The sequence below is a fragment of the Octopus sinensis genome, linkage group LG6 (genome assembly GCF_006345805.1).
Source record: "Octopus sinensis linkage group LG6, ASM634580v1, whole genome shotgun sequence".
NCBI classification, from domain to species: domain Eukaryota; kingdom Metazoa; phylum Mollusca; class Cephalopoda; order Octopoda; family Octopodidae; genus Octopus; species Octopus sinensis.
Genome location: NC_043002.1, coordinates 58,053,557 through 58,077,234, shown reverse-complemented (window position 1 = coordinate 58,077,234; position 23,678 = coordinate 58,053,557).

Below are 23,678 nucleotides of genomic sequence, written 5' to 3'. Positions count from 1 at the left end.
AGTGTGTGTGTGAGAGAGAGAGTGTGTGTGTGTGTGTGTGAGAGAGAGAGAGAGAGAGAGAGAGTGTGTGTGTGTGTGTGTGTGTATGTTTGTGTTTGTGCTGGTGTTTATTGAAATTAGTGAGATGTATCGTAACTACTAAATGGCCATTGAGACCAACTTCACTTGAGAAGGAGATTTTCTCAACATTCAAGTATTCTCCAGATTTTATATACCATTACAGAGAAGGACAGGCTTATTGTGTGGAGAAAAGAAGATAGTTGTCGATATGTGTTTCTATCTCAATAAGCGTCATCAGCACAACAACTGTCCGAATTCATCTACGGTAGTCGACGGAAATAAACTTATACAAAAAAAATGAATAGTTAATATTAATGACGTTTCTTTCAGTTTCTGTCTACCAAATCCACTCACAAGGCTTTTAATTCGCCCTAGGCTATAGTAGAAGACACATGCCAAAGGCGCCACGCAGAGGGACTGAATCCGGACCCATGTAGTTGGGAAGCAAAATTTTTGCCACACATAATATGTGTTATTCAAATACACGTCATTGGTCACTAAGTTATTTTCATTCAAGTCATTTTTGTTTATAGATAGATAGATAGATAGATAGATAGATAGATAGATAGATAGATAGATAGAGATAGAGATAGATAGAGAGATAGACAGACATACAGAAAAAGAGATAGAGAGAGAGAGAGAGAGAGAAATAGGAAAAAAGAGAACTAGAGGGAGAGGAGGAGAATGTGGTCGACATATACTGAACGCATATAAAACAATAAGAACAGCTTGGTGTGTATTCAATTAAAAACGAAAGTGGTGATGTCCAACAGATTCCAGTAAAAGCCAAGAATAACTGGACAGCCTTTCATCATAGGCCTAGCTTATTTATTGCTTTTTAGAAGCCATTATTGTCTTAGCAGGTGTGTCGCGAAAAACCGGATATCATCCTGTTACTTAAAGCTGCGGTGATGAAGGAAGAGGACGAAGCCTGGTTGTTCTGAAGAAATGCGTAACAAACAAGTGAAGGAATAAATAAATAAAATGTTAGAGAATAAAAAATATTGAAAAATAGTATTTTCTGATCTAATCCTGCGGGATGGAAAGACAGTTTAGATTTAAAAGCAGCAGATTTCTCTGTTATGATTTTTACGATTTTGCCATGCACAGAAGTGACAGAATTAAAAGTAGTTATGTCGATGATCATGTCGTTGGTAGGATAACGCAAACATATTAAGGAAGCTTGATACAAAGGCAAAAAAACCCCCAAAAAACCCCAAAAAACCAAAAACAGCAAAAGAAGAAAAGAAAGAAAATGTACCAGACCAGCAATTATCTGCATCGAAAGGCGGCAAGCTGGCAGAGTTGTTAGCACGCCGGTCGAAATGCTTAGCGGTATTTCGTCTGCCGTTACGTTCTGAGTTCAAATTCCGACGAGGTCGACTTTGCCTTTCATCCTTTCGTGGTCGATAAATTAAGTACCAGTTACACACTGGGGTCGATATAATCGACTTAATCCGTTTGTCTGTCCTTGTTTGTCTCCTCTGTGGGTAGTAAAGAAATAGGTATTTCGTCTGCCGTTACGTTCTGAGTTCAAATTCCGCCGAGGTCGACTTTGCCTTTCATCCTTTCGTGGTCGATAAATTAAGTACCAGTTTACACACTGGGGTCGTTATAAATCGACTTAATATCATCCGTGTTTGTCTGTCCTTGTGTTGTCTCCTCTTTGGGTATAAAGAAATAGGTATTTCGTCTGCCGTTTCGTTCTGAGTTCAATTCCGATTCCGAATTCCGCGAGTCGACTTTGCCTTTCATCCTTTCGTGGTCGATAAATTAAGTACCAGTTGCGTACTAGGGTCGATGTAATCGACTGGCCCTCTCCTCCAAAATTTCGGGCCTTGTGCATTGAGGAGAAAAGATTATCTGCATCGGAATGAATAAATAAATAAAAATAGATAAAATATGACAAAATAAAATAAATATTTTAGATAAATAAAAGATAAATGATAAAATAGATCAGGCATGGTTATGTAGTTAAGGACCTCGCTTTGTAACAACGTGGTTTTGAGTGCAGCACTGGGCGTATCACTGCTATGAATTGAATTTGGGCATGGTTATGTAGTTAAGGACCTCGCTTTGTAACAACGTGGTTTTGAGTGCAGCACTGGGCGGATCAATGCCTTATGAACGAATTTGGTAGACAGAGAGAGTGTGGAAACTCTTTGTGTTTCTATGTGTGACGTGTTTATGTTTGTGAGTGTGTGTATCTTTGTGCGCGAGTCTTTGTGTGCGTTTGTGTCTTTGTGAGTGTGTGCCTTTTTGTGTGTGTTTGTGAGTGTGCATGTGTGTGTTTATGTATGTATGTGTGTGTAATTGTGAATGTGTGTGAGTACATGCGTTTGTGCGCGTGTGTGTGTGTGTGTGTGTGTTTGTGCGCGTGTGTTTGTGTATTTGCGGTTTTGATCGTGTGTGTTTGTTGTGTGAGTGTGTGTGTGTGTGTGTGTGTTTGTGCGCGTGTGTTTGTGTATTTGCGGTTGTGATCGTGTGTGTTTGTATGTGTTTGTGAGTGTGTGTGTTTGTGTGCGTGTTTTTGAGTGTGTATGTTTGTGTGTGTGTTTTTGTGTATTTGTGTTTGTGTTTGTGAGAGTATGTGTGTTTTTGAGTGAGTGTATCAGTTTAAGAGTGCGTGCATGTTTTGTGTGTGTGTGTTTGTGATGTGTTTGTGTACGTGTTTGTGTGTGTGAGTCTGTGCGTGTGTTTGTGTTTATGTGTGTATATTTGTGTGTGTGTTTGTCCATCCTTATCGCTGGAGGATTGAGGTTCGGCAAAAGAAAGCTATAGAATACCATGCTATAAAAAACTAATTATTGGCTTCGGTTTGTTTGACTAAATCCTTCAGAGCAGTGCCCAAGCATGGCCACGGACCAATGACTGAAACAAATAAAAGATAAAAGAGACAATAAAATAAATACAAAATATATATAAAATATATAATATATATAAAAATATATTAAAAATATATAAAATATATAAATATTCAAATATATAAAAATATATAAAAAAACAAAATTAAACTAAATAAATAAAATAGTTTATTCTCTTATTTGTTTCAGGCATTTGACTGCGACCATGTTGGAGCACCACCTTTAGGCGAAGAAATCGACCTCAAAGCTTATTGTTTGTAAGCCTAGTACTTATTCTATCGGTTTCTTTTGCCGGTGGATGGACACACACACACACACACACACACCACACACACACATACACACACACACACACACACAACACACATATATATATATAAATACACGACGGGCTTCTTTTAGTTTCCGTCACCCAAACCCACTCACAGGGTGTTGGTCGGCCTGTGGCTACAGTAGAAGACACTTACCCAAGGTACCACACAGTGGGACTGAACATGGAACCATGTGGTTGGGAAGCAAGCTTCTTACCACACTGAGCAGTAAAACTTTTCAGTAACTCTTTATTTGCCACAAGGGCCGCAAAAATCAATTGGAACAATACAAAGGACAGTGGGAATTTTCATAAACACGTGTGAACAATACAAGAAAATAGCAGTAATAATTAATTCTGACAAGAAATTTGCCAGCAGGAAGGAACACCATTCAGGGGTGAGAAAGAAACTGCATAGATCCTGAGTTACCCTGCTAACGAAGAGTATTATAGCAAGTGTTTTTTTTTTCCTCCGAATTTTTCAGCCAATAGGTGCACGCTTAGAGTAGTTCTATTCACTCGGTTAATTTTGACTTCAAACAAATAAATAAATGAATAACTAAATAAATAGCTTATTATAATTGTGAAATAAAGGTAATTTAGTTACCATACATAAGAATACTAATGGTGTGCGCACATATGCACACACCACTCCTCTCTCTCTCTCACGCACACATACACACATACACACACGCAGCTAGTATTCGTCTGTGTGTGTGTGTGTATGTGTGTACTCACTTGAAGCATTCGTTTGATTCTATCTCTTCCTCTCTCTCCCTCTTTACTCCTTTCTCTCCCTCTCACCTCCTCTCTCCCTCTCTCCCCGCTTCCCTCCCACTAACCCCCTCTATTCCCTCTCCCCTCTATTGTACACAATCCTTTCCACAGTGTAACAAACCTTTTTACACCACAGGAATTCATCGTTAGCACTTTGATATTACAAGAAAGAAAAGAGTTCTCGTTTGAAACCTTGTTGCTAATTACATATTTTACAACAATGGTTTAACAGTCATTTCTCATCTTGACAGTTGTTCTACAATAAATGGCTATCTTACGTAAAGACAGAGATGGTTGAAGCGTTTAAACTAAGTGTACTGAATGTAGTCTTCGGTAATTACTTAAAGCAGATTTATTTGTTTTGAAATACCAAGACTTAGTCAAATATTTGAAAAGCAATTGATTTGGATCGGGATGGATTAAAATTCAAATTCATTTGATCGATCAAAACCACTTGAGACATCTTTAAAAATAATCAGCTTTGCTTGATAAACTGGAAACGAAGCGGCTTTCCTTAACTTTGCAGAAGTGACGTCTCAGATTTTACTAGACTGGATAACTCAAGACAATTTGCTTTAAATTAACACCAATGTCTGTAATTATATTGAATGCGAAGAAGATATCGCGATATCTTCCTCGTATCATACCACTGGCGAAACGAGGCAACTTACAAAACGTTTTCACTTAACTGAGTATTAGCACCACGAGGTGGGAGTATCACGATTCTACAAGTATCGAAAACAGAAGAAGCATCATTTTAAAATTCAAGTGATGGGTTCAACCTTTTCCTTTACTGCTAAGAAAAACAAAGATAAACACTGGCTCAAAGAAGAGCAACGGATCTGTGGAATGGTACCTTAGGATAAAATGGCAGGAATAAAATATAGTTTAACGTTTGATATGTGAAAAATGACGGCAAAGATCTACCACTTTGTGTAAGTTGACAAAAATCTCAACAGTAAATGCACGGTGTGGACACGTTTGAAAACTATGGAAGCCTGCAATATATATATATATATATATATATATATATATATATATAAAAACAACACTGATGGAGATCGAAAAAAGGCTGCAACAATCCTATGTGAAGGAGAAAGCAGACAAAGAAGCCTGGGTTATAAAAAACATTAAATCAAACCCAAAGACCTTCTTTCATTACGCGAAAGAAACAGTCTCAGTGCATTACAAGATAGGACCCCTCCTACAAAAGGATGGCTCCCTCACAGACAGTCCAACTAAGATCAGTGAGATGCTGAATGACCAGTTCAAAAGTGTCTTTACCACCACGTTGGAACACAGACAAGTGAACGAACCGGTGAACTTCTTTGCCGCCTCACCTATAACCAGCGATGCGGTTACAATAGAATGTATTGACATTAGCGAAAAAGATGTCCTACTAGCCAAAGATGAAGTGGACACAAACTCAGCTGCTGGTCCAGATGGTTTCCCAGCCATCCTCCTCAAAGCGTGTAAGCATGCCCTGGCAAAACCCCTCAAGATTCTCTTCCAGAGCTTTCTTGCGAATGGCAAACTGCCAAGCAAGTGAATGAGGGAATAATATGCCCAATACATAAAGGGGGAAGTAGAGCAGATGCCAAAAACTATAGGCCTATCTCTCTGACTTCACACATCAGCAAAGTCATGGAACGGATAGTCAGAAAGAAACTAATCGCATTCCTTGAGGAAAATAACTTGCTGAGTGATACCCAGCATGGTTTTCGACCAGGTAGGAGCTGCCTGACCCAGCTCTTACAGCATTATGACTGAGTATTGAGGTAGTTACTCAACAAATCAAATGTGGACGTAATCTACCTTGATTTTGCAAAAGCTTTTGACAAGGTGGATCATGGTATGATATGCCACAAACTGCGTGACCTCTGCGTAGCTGGAAAACTTGGAGTGTGGTTACATGACTTCCTGAAAGATAGGAGTCAGGCAGTAGTGGTTAATGGAGCCACCTCTATGAACACACAAATAGTGAGCGGTGTTCCACAGGGCACTCTCTTGGGACCACTGCTTTTTATAGTGGCCCTCTCAGATATGCCCTCAAATGCCCGGAGAGCCACTCTGATCAGCTATGCAGACGATACGAAAGTCTCGCAGAAAATACAGAACCCCAGCGATGTTGCACACCTGCAGCAGGAGTTGAACTCAATCTACAGATGGGCTGAGGATAATAATATGCAGTTTAATGCTGAAAAATTCCAGGCCCTGCGCTACCAGCATCCAAAACTGAATATTAAACTTACAGGATACACCGGTCCACAGATAATTTCAATCCCAGAGCCTAAGTCTGTGAGGGACCTGGGTATCGACATGAATGATGATACCTCTTTCCAAGTGCACATTACCAGGATGGCGACATAGTGCAGACGACTGGCTGGGTGGATCCTAAGAACATTCAGAACCAGAGATAAGGAAACCATGATGGTCTTCTGGCGGACATTCGTCCTCAGCCACCTGGATTACTGGTCACAGCTATGGTCACTCACGAGTGTAAAATTAACAGCGGACATTGAAGCAATCCAGAGAAGATTCACAAAGATCGTCTCTTTGCAACAGCTAAGCTACTGTGAAAGGTTGAAACAGCTAAGACGGGAGAGAAGACGGGAGAGGTATGCAGTAATATATGTCTGGAAGATCCTGGAAGGAATTGTGCCAAATTTTGGCATTGTAAGCTACACCAATGCTAGAACGAGACGACACTGCATAGTGCCAAAGATCCCAGCAATGCCATCATGCTTCAGGACCAGCTTCTGCAACAGCCTGGGTTTCAAGGGCCCACAGTTTTTTTAATATTCTCCCAAAGAGTCTGAGGAACTTGCACAAAGTAGATGTAGTGGTTTTTAAATCAAAGCTGGACATCTTCCTGTCGAGAGTCCCAGATGAACCTACCTCACGGCAAGAGGTGCAAATGAGAGTAGCTATATCAAACTCCATTCTTCACCAAGTGCCACATATTAGACGAGGTTCTTCGTAATAACAGTGTAGCACAAAACGGTGGTGCATCAGCATGGCCGCAGCTCTGAGCTGAAACTAGAGAAAATATATATATATATATATATATAGCTATATATATATATATATATATATTATATATATATATATATATATATATATATAGATATATATATATATATATATATATATATATATATATATAGATATATATATATATATATATATATATAATATATAAAATATATATATATTATATATATATAATCTATAATATATATATAATATATAATATATATAATATTATATATATATATATAATATATATATATATAATATATATATAAATAATATAATATATATATATATAATATATAATATATATTATATATAATATATATATAATATATATATATATATATATAATATATATATATATAACTAGCAGTATCGCCCGGCGTTGCTCAGGTTTGTAAGGGAAATAACTATAAAGCATTTTTAGAGATTTATAGCCAAAAAATAGCAAAAAAATGGAAAAAAATGATGGTAAATTTTTATTTTAAATTTAAAAAAGTGGAGTTGCGTCCCCTAGACAGTTTTTGGTTTGTGTTTCTGATTCTCGACCCCATGTCGAATTTATCGATTTTTTTCAGAACTGGGGGAACTTTTCAAAATTTTCGCTGCGTTAGTTTTGAATTATGACATTGGGCTATGTGTGTGTCAAGTTTCATCAGAATCGGTTGAAACCGTGGTCAGGGTGAGGGTACAAGCAAACAGACACACAGAAACACGCACAGACAAACTGCCGTTTTTTATAGAGAGAGATTATAATATAATATATATATAATATATATATATATATATATATATATATATATTATATATATATATATATTATATATATATATATATATATATATAAATAAAATACATATATATATATATATGGTATAAATAATATATAAATGTATGCATATATACATACATATATGTACATACCTACATATATATTTATATATACGTGCATATATGGGTACAGGACATCAAAAAAATTTAGACAGAATGAGAAACGGGAACATAAAAAACCAGAAAGCAGAAAACGAACTGTTTTTCGAACAACGAAAAGAAACAAACAGAGAAACGAAACATGCAACATAAAGAACATTCCCTTCATCAGTTGTCCCCTATTTTATCTACTCGGCGTTTCGAAGGTAAGGAAAAGACGCGACTTCTTTAAAACAGTCCTTCCCGCAAAGCAAATTAAATAAAATTTGGGATTTTTTGCGGAGGGTGAAAGTGGTAACAAACACAGGACAGTGATAACAAAACAGTAAAAACAAATGGTGAGGGCTGTTAAGCCAATATGATGTGAAGTGGTGAATACTAGAAAAAAGAGCTTTGAGAAGAGACAGATAAAAGCACGTCTTGTCTTTAGAAAGTGGAAGAAAGAAAGAATGGCCGTTAGTCACGTGTGAGCAACGAGAGTGTCAAAGAGGGAGAGTGAGAGACAGAAGGGGTGCGGTGAAGGGGAGAAAGAGAAGAATAGGTTAGAGAGAAAAACAGAAAGGAAGAAGAACAAGAGAGGGAGATAGATAGACAGAAAAGAGATAGAATAAGTGTGCGCATCGTAATTATTAAGATAAACCTTACTTGGAAAAGGATGCGTGGCGTTCGATCATATAATAATATAAATAGTATATAATAATATGCATATATACACACGTATATGTATATACCTACTTATATATGTATATATACGTGCATATATGGGTACAGGACATCAAAAACACTTAGACAGAATGTGAAACTAGAACATAAAAACACCACTGCCACCACCACCACCACCACTGGCGGTATCACCACCACCACCACTGGCGGTATCACCACCACCACCACTGGCGGTATCACCACCACCAACATCAACAACAACATTAGCACCACCACCACTGCCATCATTACTAGCACCAATCATAACACTGAAAAAATAACGTTTCTTTTAGATATGATTTCAAATTTAGGTATAAGGTCAGCCATTTTAGGGGTATAAGGTTAGTCGACCCCAGTATTTGACTGGTACTCTATTTTATCGACCCCGATAGAATGAAGGGCGAAGTCGACTTCGGTTGGATATGAGCTCAAAGCATAAGGATCCGGAAGAAAAGGCACTAAGTATTTTGTCCGACACACTCACGATTTTGTAAGCTCGCAGGCTTGTAATTCAGATATATAATAGTTTAAAATTTTGGAGTAGAATTCGTGGGGAGGAGCTGAGTCGATTAGATCGATCCCGGTATTAATTTTAACGATTCCGAAAGGATGAAAGGCAAAGTCGGCCTTGGCGGAATTTGAACTCAGAACGAAAAAGCAGACGAAACAGCGCTAAGCATTTCGCCCGGCGTGCTAACAATTCTGCCAGCCTGCCACCCTATTTTAAATATATAATCCTTTCTACTATAGGCACAAGGCCTGAAATATGGGGGAGGGGACTAGTTGATTAGATCGACCTCAGTGTTTCCCTTGTACTTAATTTATCGACCCCGAAAGGATGAAAGGCAAAGTCGATCTCGGCGGAATTTGAACTCAGAACGTAAAAACAGACGAAACACCGCAAAGCATTTCGACCGGCGTGCTAACGATTCTGCCAGCCTGCTGCCTTCTATTTTAAATATACAATCTCTTCTACTCTAGGCACAAGGCCCGAAATTTGTGGGGAGGGGCCAGTCGATTAGATCGACCCCAGTACGCATCTGGTACTTAATTTATCGACCCCGAAAAGATGAAAGATAAGGTCGACCTCGGCGGAATTTGAACGCAGAACATAAAGACAGACGAAACACCGCTAAGCATTTCGCCCGGCGTGCTAACGTTTCTGCCAGCCCACCGCCTTCTATTTTAAATCTATGATGGCAACACATTCAACTACTTTTGATTCTCAGAATTTCTTTTCTGAGATTCATATATCTCTCCGTCTGTTTTGCTGCTTGTTTTTACCTCTCTGTTGGAACCATGTTCGCTTTTTAAAGTGGTAAACATGTAGAAAAACTCACTCATTCTTATTACGTTTTCTTTTGTTATTATCATTAACTATTTATTCTCCTCCTCCTCCTCCTCCTCCTTCTTCTTCTTCTACCTCCTCCTCCTCTTCTTCTTCTTCTTCTTCTTCTTCTTCTTCTTCTTCTTCTTCTTCTTCTTCTTCTTCTTCTTCTTCTTCTTCTTCATCATCATCATCATCATCATCATCATCATCATCATCATCATCATCATTTTTTGCGTTCTTCTCTCTCAATTCAAAACTGCAGAACCAGCATAATTCATTTGGAATTATTTCCTGATGGATATTTGGCAATTTTAGATATATAGGAATAAACGAACTCTATGTATACACGTATGTTTGTGTGTATGTATGTGTATATATGCATTTATGTACGTATTTAATGTATACACACACACACCACATATATGTATAAGTATATATATATATATATATATATATGCACACATATATACATACATATATATTGGTATACAGACACACAAACAATCCGACGTAAGTATATATACGCATAGCCACGAGCGCACACGTACGCAATCACGCACACACACGCACGCAAAAACACATACACACATACAAAAAGACACACACACACACACACACATAGAGTAACCCCCCCCACACCAGCCTCACACACACACTCAGAGTATGAATATCGTTTTGACTATTTGCTCTGCTATTTTTTGTAATGTTTATTTTTATTTTTATTTTTATGTTATCTGCTGATATGGAGAATGGCGAAGTAGAAGAAAATTATTTGCTGTCGGCATTTTTGTTTTGTTGAAGAAACTGTGGTTCATTTCCTTTTTTTTTTCTTACACATAGATCTATTGACGAGCAACAACATCATCACCATCACCATCACCATCACAATCGTCATCACCACTACCACAACACAACGACAACAACAAAAATCACCAATACCACACCACATCTCACCACTACCACCACTACAACCACCACCATCACCACCACTGCAAACACTGCTACCACGGTCACCACTACAAACACCATTAGCACCGCTGCTGTTTATACCACCAGCACATCCACCATCAATAATGCCACCTTGATAACAACTGTCACTTCCGCCGTTATGAATACGGTTTCCTGCAGAGCAAAGACTCCCCACCATTACTTCCATCCACGCCATGATCCCAACATCACTACCATCATCAACACTAACATCCAGGAAAATCATCACCGAAACAACAACAACAACCACAACCACAACTACTACTACTACTAGTAGTAGTAGTAGTTTTACAGTCGGACAAAATGCTTAGCGGCATTTCTTCCGACTTCACGTTTTGTGTTCAAGTTCGGCCGAAGTCGACTTTGCCTTTCATCCCTTCGGGGATCAATACAATAAGTACCAATCAAGCTCTGGGATCAACGGAATCGACTAGCTCCCACCCCAACACACACACACACACACACACACACACACACACACACACAAATTGTCACGACTTGTGCCAATCTCAAGAAAGGTTATATTAGGTTGTTACATAATTTATTGCGCCTTTTTTTAAATAAATTTTATTCAACAAAAACAATAACAGCATTTAACAAAAATATCTTTAAATGATTATCACGGAGCATATTCACCATCTACTTCAATTTCTGCTTGACGTTTTGTTTAAATTTTTTGTTGGATAAAATTTATTGAAAAAAAAAAAGCCGCAATAAATTATGCACTAACCAAATATAGATATTAATCTCAACTTGAATCTATCAAGGTACCCATGGTCAAGGCACTCCGAGATCCTGATAGCGCTTCCAATGTATTTCTTTCTCAGTATTGCTCATAGTGGGAGATTTTCTATCTTGAAGTTTTGTTACAGAAGTAATGGAAAAACTTTTTAGAACGAAGTATTGTGACGACAAACAGGAAATTAGAATTTTTTTCTACTCTAGGCACAAAGCCCGAAATTTTTGGGGAAGAGACCAGTCGATTAGATCTACCCAAGTACGCAACTGGTACTTAATTTATCGACCTCGAAAGGATAGAAGGGAAAGTCGACCTCGGCGGAATTTGAACTCAGAACGTAAAGACGCCCGGCATAGAAACGTTTCTTTTTTCTTTATTACCCACAAGGGGCTAAACATAGAGGGGACAAAGAAAGACAGACAAAGGGATTAAGTCGACTACATAGACCCAGTGCGTAACGGTTACTTAATTTATCGACCTCGAAAAGATGAAAGGCAAAGTCGACCTTGGCGGAATTTAAACTCAGAACGTAACGGCAGACGAAATACCCATTTCTTTACTACTCACAAGGGGACAAACGAGGACAGACAAACGGATTAAGTCGATTATATCGGCCCCAGTGCGTAACTGGTACTTATTTAATCGACCCCGAAAGGATGAAAGGCAAAGTCGACCTCGGCGGAATTTGAACTCAGAACGTAGCAGCAGACGAAATACCGCTAAGCATTTCACCCGGCGTGTTAACGTTTCTGCCAGCTCACCGCATAAGAATGGTAAGAATATCTATTTCTTAATTGCCCTCAAAGGGCTAAACATAGAGGGTACAAAAAAAGAACAGACAAAGGGATTAGGTCAATTACATCGACTCCAGTGCAAAAATGGTACTTATTTAATCCACACCAAGAGAATGAAAAGCAAAGTCGACCTCGGCGAAATTTGAACTCAGAACTTAACGGCAGACCAAATACCTATTTTTCTACTACCCACAAGGGGCTAACAAGGACAGACAATCGATTATATCGACCCCAGTGTGTAACTGGTACTTATTTAATCAACCCCGAAAGGATGAAAAGCAAAGTCGACCTCAGCGGAATTTGAACTCAGAACGTAATGGCAGACGAAATACAGCTAAGCATTTCGCTCGGCGTGCTAATGTTTCTGCCAGCTCGCCGCCCTGAATTTTAAAAATATTAATCAAGAGAAAACGGGTGAGTTTTATCATTTAGAGATAAATGAAATTGAAATAAATGAATGGAGAGTGAATGCATAAAGTGAGAGAATATATTAAAGGTGAAGGAAGACCGAGGAAAAGTTAAGCTTAACAGCAGAAGTACTTGAGTATTGTTTCTATTAAAGTTAAGATGACAAAAAAGATTATTATGGAAGATAACAGTAGGTAAGAGTCTTAAAAGAACCTACTGGTTTATATGAGTTAGGACCGTATTAATACTGAGAAATGTAAGTCTATTTGAGTTCCAGATATAATGGTTAATAATAACGCTAAGACGAAGCGGAAGCATCGTATCTATCTATCTATCTATCTATCTATCTATCTATCTATCTATCTATCTATCTATCTATCTATCTATCTATCTATCTATCTATCTAGAGAGCACTTTGCTCTCATGTGTTTATTTCCTCCCTGCCTGAGGTTACTGTGGTCTTTTCCGTAGGCTTTTCTTTCCACGGATAAATCTTGCTTTTTACACTTAAAATTTCTCTGTGATACACGATCCCTTTTGATGGGAATTTTATTTTTCTCCTTTTCTTTTCTATTTCGAAAAGAAAAGCTCTACATCGTATTTTGTCCCCTCTGTGTTCGTCCCTGTGTGACTAATAAAGTAACTTATCTATCTATCTATCTTTCTATCTATCTATCTATCTATCTATCTATCTATCTATCTATCTATCTATCTATCTATCTATCTATCTATCTATCTTGAGGATGGTTAAGTGGTGTAGTCACTCTGATGAGAGTCCAATAGGGTTCGAAAATAGATTAAGACCGTTCAAAAATTTTACATTCTACAGGGAAACACTTAAATTTGTGTTGTTTATTGCACAGGTTTACGTATATTATATCATACATTGGTAGTGAGTGGACTGAGGTCCCTGTTGATAAGCTGTTGATATAAAATAAAGAGTTGAATGCTTATATTAGCAATTTAATCGCTTCAGTTCTCTTTACTGGTTATGCAGTGTACATAGACACACTAGCTGCTGTTTCTCTGAGATTTGTGAAATGATATTGACACCTCTGATGAGAATTCAATAAGATTCGAAAACCGACTGTTCATAGTTTTTTTAAAATCTACGGATAAATAACTACATATTATAGTTGCATTACAGCCATGTTAACAATTGGTTTCATACTAGAAATAAGATACGAACAAGACAATCATCAGATATACTTATATACACATTTACATAGATGTTCACACACACATACGCACGCACACCTACACACGTATACGTACACACACACACACAACACACACACACATAAAGATGATGCGTAAAACATACAAAAATATATATCCACGGTGATTAATAATAACTAATCGTTATATGAAGTACCACAAAACGACACCAGTTTACACTAGCAGGCATACTCAGACACATATATCATACGCATGCAAGGCGGCGAGCTGGCAGAACCGTTAGCACGCTGGGCGAAATGCGTAGCCGTATTTCGTCTGCCGTTACGTTCTGAGTTCAAATTCCGCCGAGGTCGACTTTGCCTTTCATCCTTTCGGGGTCGATTTAATAGGTACCAGCTCCGCACTGGGGTCGATTTAATAGGTACCAGTTCCGCACTGGGGTCGATGTAATCGATTTATCCGTTTGTCTGTCCTTGTGTGTCCTCTCTGTGGCTAGTAAAGAAATAGGTATTTTCTGCCGTTACGTTCTGAGTTCAAATTCCACCGAGGTCGACTTTGCCTTTCATCCTTCGGGGTCGATAAATAAAGTACCAGTTGTGTACTGGGCCGGTGTAATCGACTGGCGCCTCCTCCAAAACTTCGGGCTTTGTACCTAGAATAGAAAAGAATATTTACTTAAATAACATATTCAAGGTAAATTTATTTAAACTAAATTTATTCAAAGCTATGCTTATCCCGAATCACCAGAAATACTAACGGCGATGCTAGCCATGAACCATTAATTTAATTTCAATTAATTTTCATTGCCCATGTTTCTTAATTGTGCAGTTGTTGAGTTATTTGGGCTTACACCCAATGAAACAGCTGTTGCAAATAAATGAGCTTCGATACATATGTGATATTTATATCTTTTCAGAATCTTATCTATCAATTTAGCTCTCTCTCTTCTCTCTCTCTCTCTCTCACTATCTATCTATCTATTTACTATATATATATATATATATATATATATATATATATATATATAATAATATATATATATTATATATTGATATATAATATATATATATATCATATATATATATATATATATATATATTATATATATTATATATATATAGATATATATATATTATATCTAATATATATATTATATATATCATCTATATATATATATAATTGTATGTATGTATGTATGTATTATGTTGTATGTATGTATGTATGTATGTAGGTATGTATGTATGTATGTATGTATGTATGTTGTATGTATGTATAATGTATCTATGTCTCTATCTTTTTATCTATCATCTATTATCTATCACTATCTATCTATCTATCTATCTTCTATCTATCTATTACCTATATAGAGATATATATATATATGTACTGTACGATACAAATAAGATGATAATTTTTTCCAACGCATAAATACCGTTAGAACAGCAGAAATATTGGCTTTCTAAAAAAAATTATCATCTTATATATGCATGTGTATGTGTGTGTGTGTGTGTGTGTGCATGCGCGCGCGCACATAAATACTAACGCAGCCCACGTATTTACAGACATTTATATGTTTATATGTTTGGGTGTGCTTCTGTGTCGCTGCGAATGTATGTGAGCATATTTATATGTATTTTTAATTGCAATCATACTAATATTTCAACCTCATTCGGTGAGACATAGATATTTGTGTACATACGTACATTCCTGTGTGTGCATGTATGTATGTACACATATATAGATATATATATTCATAAAGGCGATACTCATAATTACAACATGTAACAAGTAATATATTTTATTATTTACACTGAAATAAAATGTAATGTTCTTTGCTGGTATTCGTGGCACTCCGTCGGTTACGACGACGAGGGTTCCAGTTGATCCGATCAACGTGAAATTGGCTGAGCACTCCACAGACACGTGTACCCTTAACGTAGTTCTCGGGGATTCAGCGTGACACAGAGTGTGACAAGGCCGGCTCTTTGAAATACAAGTACAAGAGAAACAAGAAGAAAGAGTGAGAGAAAGTTGTGGCGAAAGACTACAGCAGGGTTCTCCACCACCTCCTGTCGGAGCCTCGTGGAGCTGTAGGTGTTTTCGCTCAATAAACACTAACAACAGCCGGTCTGAGAATCGAAACCCCGATCCTATGACCACTGCCCTAACCACTGGGCCATTGCGCCTCCATTTGCTGATATTTATTAAATAGAAATATATATTGTACTTAACTAGACAGTCACGTGTGTATATTTATGCCATTATATTTATGTTTATCTATGAGTCTGTATTTTCTGTATTTTTGTGGGTTAAAATCAGCGCAATAAACTTTAGCTTAACGTAGTTTAATATTCTAAATTTCATTGCATTTTAAGATAAGTATGTCTGTATGTATATATGTATATATATACACACACATATATATATATACATATGAATACACACACACACACATATATATATGTATATAAATATATATTTATATACATATAATATATATATATATATACATATATATACATATATACATACATATATATTTACACATATATATGTGCAAATATTTTTGTATATGTATATTTATATGTACATGTATATATATATATGTATACACACTCGCACACATACACACACGCTCGCGCGCGCACACGCATGTAGTTCACAATAATAAATAATACAAACGCAAACAGATAAAAGCAGATGTACAAACAGATGCTTATAATGAAATTAATAAACAATAAATAGCAGAATATATATTAAATGAAAAATATACACCACAAAACATCCAGTCTGAGAAAACTAAAATTAAAATATATATTTGATTAGGATTTTAATCAACAATATTAACTTCTTTGAATATATAAAAAAAAACTCACATACAAATATTTAATACGCACAATTACACATATACACACTCATATTTACACAGTCTCATACTAATGTATAAACGTACATAAACACACGCATAGAAGCAATCGTTGCAAACACATATATACACACACACAAACACACTCACATACATAGGAACGTGATATCAAAATCCTTTATATACATACTCACGTGCTACTGATGAAGTTTAACAAGACAGAAATCCAGACTTAGCAGTGCCCCCGGCGTTCCTAGGTGATTTTCGCCAGCTGGTGATACATATGACTCTGAGTGGGTGTGCCTTCTTGTCTCCGTCTCTACCCTACCTCCACTTGATAACCGATGTTGGTGTGCTAAAATCACCGTAACTTAGTGGTTCGGCAAAAGAGACTGATAGAATAAGTACCTGGCTTACGAAAATATAGAATTGGATCGATTCATTCGACTAAAAATTTTACGAGGTGGTGTAATATGTTGATCGTCAGCAAAAATATAAGAAAAAGGCTTTTGTGTTTCGAGCACATGCTCAGCTACAGAAAGAACAAACGCGGAGAAGAAAAAAAAAAAACGGAGAGAGAAAAGAACAAGCGTGCCTCCGTCAAACGGTCGCCGCATTCTGAAATGCTGGAAAAGGAAGAGGTTGCTAGAGGTGTGAGTGGCAAGGACAACTGTCTAGAGTTTTCTTGAGGCTTGGGTGGAAAGGGTGACATCTGTGAACCTGTTATATGTGTGTGCGTGTTAGCGAGTGTGTGTGTGTGTGTGCGTGCTTGGGTGCAGTTGTGTGTGTCTTGTTTGCAGTTTTTATGTGGGTAAATGCTATTTTCTATTTCTGCGTGCGTGTGTATGATGTATGTGTTATACAGGATAGAGGTTTAGGTGGACAAGATGTGACAAAATTGGTAGGTATTAGGAAATACACACACACAAACACGCACACACATCAACGCACACGTGTATCTATCTATCTATCTATCTATCTATCTATCTATCTATCTATCTATCTATCTATCTATCTATCTATCTATCTATCTATCTTTGACTCTGTCTCTGTCACTCTCTCTTCGCTCGCTTTCTCTCTCTGTATACACACACACACACACACACACACACACACACACACACATAATATATATATATATATATATATGTGTAGAGGCGCAATGGCCCAGTGGTTAGGCAGCGGACTCGTGGTCGGAGGATCGTGGTTTCGATTCCCAGACCAGGCCTTGTGAGTGTTTATTGAGCGAAAACACCTAAAGCTCCACGACGCTCCGGCAGGGGATGGTGGCGATCCCTGCTCTACTCTTTCGCCACAACTTTCTCTCACTCTTCTGTTGGCCTGCTCGCTTAGCCAGCGGGGTGTTGCCATTTGAAGGCTAAAACAATGCGAAACGCATTGTGACCAGCGATGTGTAGAAACATCTGATAGCCTGGTTGGTCACGGTGATCACGGTGAATTATATATATATATATATAATATATATATAATATATATATATTATATATATATTATATATATATATTTATGTTCCTGCGTATATATTCGCATCTTCTCGCACTAGTATCAACGACAAGTAGACAAGACATGTAGCATTCCTAGATTTATGCGTGAATTGCTTATACCACCAGAGATCAAACGGAAATGCACCTAAGCAGAAGAATGTCGTTCCTGTAAACATGTCAGTGACAGGCTTTCCCTGCTGTACACTTGTGGTTTCTACCGATAATAGTACACTCTCTTGTACGACTTCAAAGACGTAACCATGCCCATCATTTCATTATTAATGCCTTGTGTATTTGAAATTTGACTTCACGTCTTCTACAATAACCAAAGTGCCTTCTTTATCAAACAAGTTGACAAATACTTAGGATGCAGTGAAAGCGAATTTAAGCTCAATTAGATATCAAAGCAAAGTAGGCATTTTCTGTTATTGCCCTGCGCGCGTAACCGACATCCGGGCATTGTAGTCACTCGTATTTGTCTGTTTGTCTGTGTGTTTGCAAAATTCCTGGGAAACGGCTGAACGGATTTTCACCAAATTTGGCAGAAATGCTCATTGGGTGAGTGGCTCGAATTCATTGAAATTTTGGCGGACGGGTGAATCAAAATGTTATATTTTCTTTGTTACATATGTACTGTATAAACGATAAGCAGGGGAAATAACACTTGATGCCATGATATTGAAATATGAATTCGTCTGAGAATATATTTATTGAATTTAATTTAATTATTTTATCCTTGTGTTTGCGCAGGGTATGCATCACATCTGTGATGCCTTTTTTTACAATTTTTTTTCCTCGGGGAGATTTTTATCGATGTCTTCGTATCCTTTGTATTACTGTTCTCAGTCGAACGACAGTTACGGTCGTACCTTTGTAGCAAAGAATATCGCTTTGAGACAATGTGGTTTTCGGTTCGGTCTTACGGCGAGGGCGTCTTCGGCGTTTTCTACTATAGTAGGCACTGATCGACCAATACTTTGTGAGTAAATTTGGTTATCGGAAACTGTGTGAAAGCCCATCGAATACACACACATATACATTATCTATTACTTGTATTATATATATATAATATATATATATATATATATATATATATATAATTATTACGGAGGTGGGGCGCTAAGCTACGATAAGGGAAATTGCAATGTCATTATCCGTCCGAATTTGCTTGATGTAGGTTTGAACTTTTCCATTCACCGAACTGATCTCGCTGTATACAGACCATGTATCAAAAAGCAATATATATTCTCCTTGACAAAACACAGTGACTAGCTTGTTCCCCAGTTTGAACCTACATCAAGCATACTCATAATAACATTACAATGTCCCTTATCACTGCTTAGCACTCCCTTTCCGTAATTTACTTACGATGAGGCACCGTATACGGTGACTGGAACAGAATAACAGAGGTAATCTCTTAATCCAGCTCACGGTGTCGTCTGCTTCGTGTCTGTGGCCGATGAAGAAACAACTACTCCGAAATGTTAGCATCTCACAGTCTAGGTAGGTGGCACTGCTAGCTGATCTATGTGTAAACACACCATTTGTCAACAAGCAAAATATATTCTCTGTGACAAAATGCAGTGAGTAGCTTGTTCCTAGTTCGAACGTCCATCAAGCATATTTGGACTGACGATATATGTTTTATATATATATATATATATATATATTATATATACACTGTATGTATATATAATTGTATATATATAATGTATGTATTCTTCTTCTTCTTCTTGCTTCTTCTTTCTTCTTCTCTTCTTCTCTTATTCTTATTATATTATATTATTATTATTATTATTATATTATATTATTATTATTATATTATTATTCAGTAGTTTTATTTTTATAGCGTGCTTTCACTTCACTACCGAGCGCAGCACTGTGTGCCTTTGGGTATGTGCTGTGATTTGTTGTGATGCTCTGATGGTTATTGTATGGAAAGTGTTCTGCGTAGGATGTGTGCAGTGCCTAGTAGTGCAATTTTCTGTATGTATGTGTTTGTAAGTCCTGGTGTTTTTGTTATGTATTTGTCTGAATATTTTTTTTATCATGCCTAATGCACCTACTATGATAGGAATTGTTTCTGTTTTCAGGTTCTACATTCTAGTTACCTCTATTTCCAGGTCTTTGTATTTTGAGAGTTTCTCCATTTCTTTTAGAGACACGTTGTCATCTGCCGGTATTGATACATCAATTAAAAGCATTTTTTTCTTTCATGATCTCTGACAACTATATCTGGTCTGTTGGCCTTAATTTCTCTATCTGTGTGTATCGGCATATCCCAGAGTATGGTTGTTTTCTCGTTTTCTGTGACCTTTTCTGGTGTGTGCCTATACCATCTTTTTTCTGTTGTTATTCCATAATGTTGGCATAGCTTCCAATGTATGTAGGTTCCAACTCTGTCATGTCTGTGAATATATTCCTTCTTAGCCAAGACTGGGCAGCTAGAGATAATATGATTTATTGTTTCTTGTTCATCTCCACATATTCTGCAGTTACTTGTAATATTTCTTTTCATTACATGTTTTTGGTAATTTCTGGTGGGGAGGCTTTGGTCTTGTGCTGCAATTAAAAATCCCTCTGTTTCTGCTTTGAGTCCTGAGCTTCTCAACCATTGCTGGGATTTTTCTTTGTCTATTTCTTTTGCGCTTATGGGATTTTTCTTTGTCTATTTCTTTTGCGTTTATGAGATTTTTCTTTGTCTATTTCTTTTGCGTTTATGGGATTTTTCTTTGTCTATTTCTTTTGCGTTTATTGGATTTTTCTTTGTCTATTTCTTTTGCGTTTATTATTATTATTATTATTATTATTATTATTATTATTATTATTATTATTATTATTATTATTATTATTATTATTATTATTATTATTCGAGCAAATGTCAAACCAAAAGAGAACGAGTATTACAAGTTATTTAGAATAATTCACTTAAGGTGGATTTAAAGTCTTACAACTTTTTCTGGCACAACCCATGTGGTTGATTAGCATGTCTGTGCACTAAGTATTCCTGTTCCGTCATCAGAGATAAGGTATGAATATTTTAGACGGGGAAAATTTAGAGTTTACAAGGAATAAAATTCCTTATATATATATATATATATATATATATATAATACATAAAGGGTAAAATAGAAGAATAAAAGCTACAAACGGACATTGTTCGAGGTATATCACTGATATTTATTCCATATTTTATATTTTTTTAAAGACATCGGGAAGGCTGTACGCTGGCAGAATTATTAAATCACCGAATAAATTCTTGGCAGCATTCGTTCTAACCCCCAGGGTTCTGAGTTAAATTTTAAATTCCTGCCAAGACCACCTTCGTTTCTCATCCCCACGGGGTCGATAAAATAAAGTACCAGTGAAGTACTGGGCCCGATATAATCGACTAACCTTTCTCTCCAAATTTCAGGACTCGTGCCTATTTTAGAGAGTGGTTTTATTGAAAGTGGAAGTCAGTGAATTGGCAGAGTTGTTAACGCGTTTGACAAAGTACTTAGCAGCACATCTCTTGTGGTACCACACGTTCTGAGTTCAAATATTGCCGACGTCAGTTTCGCCCTTCTACCTTTCGGATTAGATTAAAATAAGTATCAGTTGAGCGATGGGATCGATGTAATCGATATGCAACCCCCTTAAAATTGCGGTCCGCGTGTCAAAATGTGAAACAATTTTACAGGTTGCAGAATGGTCGAGTCGTTACAACATTTGATACAAAGAGACGTAGTACTTGTTTTGAAGCACTGAGTTCGAATCCCACCAAAGACTCAACTTGGTCTTTTGTCTTTTTGAGGTCGATGATCAAAGTGTCACTGTAGTCGAAGAATTGGCGAGAATTGACAGAGCGTTCGAACGGTTGACTTGCCGTCAATGTCGAAAGTAAATGCCTTCTCAGTTGGAATCTAGTCTTCCACCGCAACTCCATGAAATTTTTGAAACTTCTGCCAATCAAAAAATAGTACCATGAATGAAAACAAAAACATCACTGACAATATAGATTCCTTGGCTCGATCAGTGGATCAGCTGCAATGGGATTATTGATTGATCGTTGAGCTAAGATCAATAATTAATAAATATATAAGTAAAACTGTTTCTACGAACACAGAAATAGATTTCTTTTTCTCCTTCTCTCTCTCACCTTACATATACGCACATACATATATATGTATATGTAGTATAGATATGTATATATATATATATATACATACATACTTAAATCTAAAGTATGTTTTTAGATTTTCCCCTACTTTTTTCCTTCTTTTTTAAATTTTCTTCTTCTCTCTTACTCTCTAGAGTCTATGTTTCACAACATGTTGGGTACCGGCTTCAGTAAGAATAACAATTTGATTTCCAATATCAACACCAGAATGGAATTTTCCAATTTAAAAAAAAAAAGGATTATCAAATACATAAGTAAGACATCATATAACATACACAAAAAACAAAAGCAAAAAGAAAACAAACTAGCAAATCTATAACAAAAAAGCCGCAGCTTAATCTATCTCTCCAGCATATAATTAAAACTATTTACGGACAGACTTTGATTTAAACTTTAAAAGAAGCTCATAACAGACGACCATCTTTAAAACGAATGTAAAAGTACACTTGACATTTTAGAATATTTTTTCATACATTTTATATTGTAAATAACGATATCAAAAGAACAGTGCCATTCATTTTTACAACTGTTCAATGTGGTTTATGCTAATTTTTTTCTGTCTAGATCAGAAATATAGAAAACTAAACTATAGAAAATATCAGAATGAAAGAAGTATGCGCAAAAGCACATAGAGTACATGACCTATAAGTAATATGTAATGAATATTCATATATTTATATATATATATATATATATATATATATATATAATATCTATATTATATATATCTATATTATATATACATCATACATATATACACACATACATATATATTCACATACATGAAGATATATGTATAATATATGAATACATACATATCTATTTATCTATCTATCTATCTATCTATCTATCTATCTATCTATCTATCTAATCTATCTATATATATATATATATATATCTTTATATATATATACATAGTAAATATATATGGGAACTAAAATCTAAAAATATTAAGTACAGTTTACATTGGGAGATAATTTGTAAGGCAAAATCATATCGAATAAGTAGTAATTTTTGTTTATTACCTAC